Here is a 3,516-nt window from a genome sequence, read left to right as displayed (position 1 = left end):
CCCTGCGCTCAGCTCAGCTCAGCTCAGCTCCAGCCCGAGCCGGCCCGGTCGCGCGGGTGAACTGCCAGCCCTTCCCCCGGCGGCCGCCCGCTCAGCTGCGCGGCCCGGGGCTGCAAGAGGCAGCTTCTGCCAGGGCCGCCCCCGAGGCGAAGTCACCGCACTGCGCTTCTGAGGAAGTGACTTCGGAGCTGAAGAGCCGCTAGACGAGCCGGCACAGCAGGGCGCGGCGCCTGCGGCACCCACCTGGCCGCGCGCACTCCCGCCACCTCTGCCTCGGGGGAAGCGCTGCCCGGCCGGCGCCCCGGGCTCACCGTGTGCGCTTACAGCACAGGAGTGAAGCAGAGCAGCCAGTCTGGGCTCTGAGCAGCCCACAACAGGTCCTGGGTCAAAAGGAACTGGACAGACATGGTTGTTTGGGTAAATGTGATGTCTTTTATCTACGGTGTAGGGTGGAGCTGTGTTGGTCTAAGGACACAAGCAGACAAGGGTCTTTGGGCGAAGCTGATATCTTTTATTAGACCAACTTAAATAGCTGGTGGCAATTGTTTTTAAGCAAGCTTCTTTACTTTTCATTCCATCCAGGAAAACACACAAACTGCAGAAGCTTCCTCAGCCTGACTAAGGGCATTTGTACCCAAAAGCTTGCAAAGAACATTTTTTTCCCAACTATTTAGTTGGTCTAATAAAAGATATCACATTTGCCCAAAGAGCTTTGTCTGCCTATGTCCTTAGACCAACACCCAGGAAAAAGAACTGGAAGCACTTTACCTGCAGCCCTTCAGCTGTTTCAAGGAAGGGAAGCCAAGGCACACAATGAACATCCTTCTTTCACACACCAGGAGCACCAGTTCACACTCATTAAAACCTGTGACTAGATGATATGCATGTCACTCAGCTCAGTACATTATTTACTGGTTCTTTTTGCACCTGTCCAAAAAGATGACTCCCAAGTCTGGCTCCAGTGCCTACTGTACAGCTTAGTCCATCAGAAGTGCCAGAGCCTGACATCAATAAGTTGTCCCATTTTAGTGGTGGAAATACAGGTGTTTCACAGGTAAGAACTCAGCAAGATTCCCCACCCAACGTAAGACAGCATTTCTCCACCTGGAATTCCAGAAGGGAAAAGCCTGTCACAAACACCCTATGTAAGCCACATCTTAGGTTACAGCTGCAAATGCTGCTGCAACGCTTTGATTTAAAAGGGTCTTCTATAGAAGGTTAGCATCATTTAAATTAACACTTCAGGGTATGCCTACTTCTCACACCAGTAAGAAAACAAATTTTAACTAAAAGAAAGAAGCACTAATAAATGCTTTCATGTTCAAGAAATGTTTTAGTGACTCAATGCACAAACATGTTGGCAGTTTGGGGAGGGGGAAGAGACCTGAGGAACTAAAACCAAGATACAAAGGTGAGTTAACACACTCAGACTTCCAAGCACAGATTCAATCAGGCTTCTGTGCGACTGATTTAGCTTTTAGAAATTCAAGTGCACTTGATTCCTTGATTTTACTGCAAGTGCAGTGCAGACAGGCCTGAAGCCCAGCAGCCTATCCCAGCATGTATGATAATGTGAAGCCAAGTTACTATGACTTTTCCCAGCCAAAGTTAAATAGCCTTGATTTTAACACTGTTCACTGTGCCATTGTTGCAAACTGCTTCTGACTGTAATTGTGCTGTATAAACTAGTTAGCAGGAAAGATTGACTGAATCCATTCTGCCATAAGTCTAGTCTTTGAAAGCTGGGACGTTTGGGCCCTTTGTATTACAGAAGCAAAGAATGTTATACAAGAATTTCAGGCTTCACTCCCCAAGGGTTTGTTTTGGACAGCTCTGACCTCAGAATGCAGTAGGGGGATAGCCTGCTACTATGCAAACTGCTAGATGCAGGGAGGCAGTCTGAGCCTTTGGTCAGCGGGGCTCATGTTGATAAGCATTTCCATTCCGAAATATCACAACAATCTCCAAAGACACATCCATCTAACCTTCTGTCACCATAAAAAAGCAATGGCAAATTACTAGGGAGGGGGAAGAGAACAAGAAATAACAGTGCCTACAAGTTTAATAACAACAGTTTCTAAAGCGCATTGAAAAATAACTCCATCAGCCCTGTGAAATAACACCTTGCTTAATTACTTCTAAAATGATAAAGGTATGGTATGCAACTAAGAACAGACTGTCATGCTACAGGACTGTCTTCATCTGTAATAAGTAAGCAAAAATATAACTGTATAGACGACAAATACTAAAAGATTGTAGCAGAGCTGAGAACTTCTCAGGGATGTGAAGAAAACTGACCCCAGTGCACGCATTCATACTGATATTCCTACACCTTAAAGTTTTGAGTGCACGATACTTTGACAAGCTGCGAATTCAAATTTAACATTGCAGTTTCAAAAGCACTATCGCAAAAAGTTCTTGGAAGTCAACATTACCCAAATAAAAAAGTGTCATGAGACTGATCTTTTCTATCAACCAGACTCCGCTGCCACCCCTTATGGTACTTTAGCCAAGGAAGCGGAAACCTTGAAAAACAAACAAAAAAAACCCGTTCTATTCAGACTAGACCTCTGGTTGGAGATAACTTTGAAGCCACATACAGTGATTCTTAATGAGAAATTAAACCAGATAGGTCTGACAGCAAAAAAAAAAAAAAGTTGGCAAATTAACTGGCTAAACTTCTCATCTGTAGTTGAGACACTGAGATGAGGTGGTGTTCTGACTACGTCCCCTCAGCTTCCAAAATCTCAATCTTTTCATAACATATGACGCCACAGGACTCCATAAAACAAAGCAAAGCCAGCAGGCCAGCACAGCAAAGTTTTAGGGCTAAGTTTGACTTAAAGTCAAAGCATGACAAATCTCTTTTCCAGACACTTACTAATTTTCAGCATGGAATATTTCAGGTGAAACAAAAATCTGCTATAAAGAGACCATTAAGTAATACTGTACCTGAGGTATTACAAAAATGAACAGGAAATCTCAGTTCTCCAAAACGAGACTATTTTATGAGGGACCCCAGATTCTGCAAGAGAAATTCTCTTATGAATCAAGATCAAGCAGGAGGAAAAAATAATGTCTACATTACTGCAGTCTGGTTAGATAAAGTTCATCTGTACAACAAAAGCTGTTAGCCTTTACTAATTAAGTACTTACTGTTGCATTAAAATGACCACCATATCAGGACAGTTGGAAGAGCTGCCTATGACTAGAGTTTTGAAAACACAGAAAATGTTAACATTTTTTTTTCTTTTTATTCAAGGAAATTTAATATACAAAATATTTCCAGATTCACATGCATTTAATCCTCCTCTTCTTCCTCCTCTTCATCCTGGTTGATCTGGAAGTATCGCAATTCATAACTTTCCTTGCTATTGGCAACTACACGCAGCCAGTCACGCAAGTTGTTTTTCTTCAGATATTTCTTAGTCAGATACTTCAGGTATCTGTGGAAAGAAGGGAACCAGTAATCCAACTGAAAGCAGTACAAATACCTCTTATTCTGCATTACGTGCT

The 3,516-nt window shown here is 43.4% G+C and overlaps 2 long non-coding RNA genes across 2 annotated transcripts in view; both read left to right on the top strand.

Annotated features, from left to right (window-relative positions):
• Positions 1 to 3,516, top strand: part of LOC109293598 — an 8,450-nt gene that overhangs the window by 1,112 nt on the left and 3,822 nt on the right. The gene's annotated exons all lie outside the window — the stretch shown is intronic.
• LOC109293597 overlaps positions 1,914 to 3,516 on the top strand; it is a 1,990-nt gene continuing 387 nt past the window's right edge. Inside the window, exon 1 of the long non-coding RNA XR_002096338.1 lies at positions 1,914 to 2,632. This is a non-coding gene — a long non-coding RNA (uncharacterized LOC109293597). The remainder of the gene's footprint in view (positions 2,633 to 3,516) is intronic.

This window comes from Gavialis gangeticus, unplaced genomic scaffold (assembly GCF_001723915.1).
Source record: "Gavialis gangeticus isolate Ggan-Ray unplaced genomic scaffold, GavGan_comp1, whole genome shotgun sequence".
In the NCBI taxonomy this organism is placed as follows: Eukaryota; Metazoa; Chordata; order Crocodylia; family Gavialidae; genus Gavialis; species Gavialis gangeticus.
Note: the sequence above shows the minus strand (reverse complement) of the source record. Positions and strands in the feature narration are given on the sequence as shown.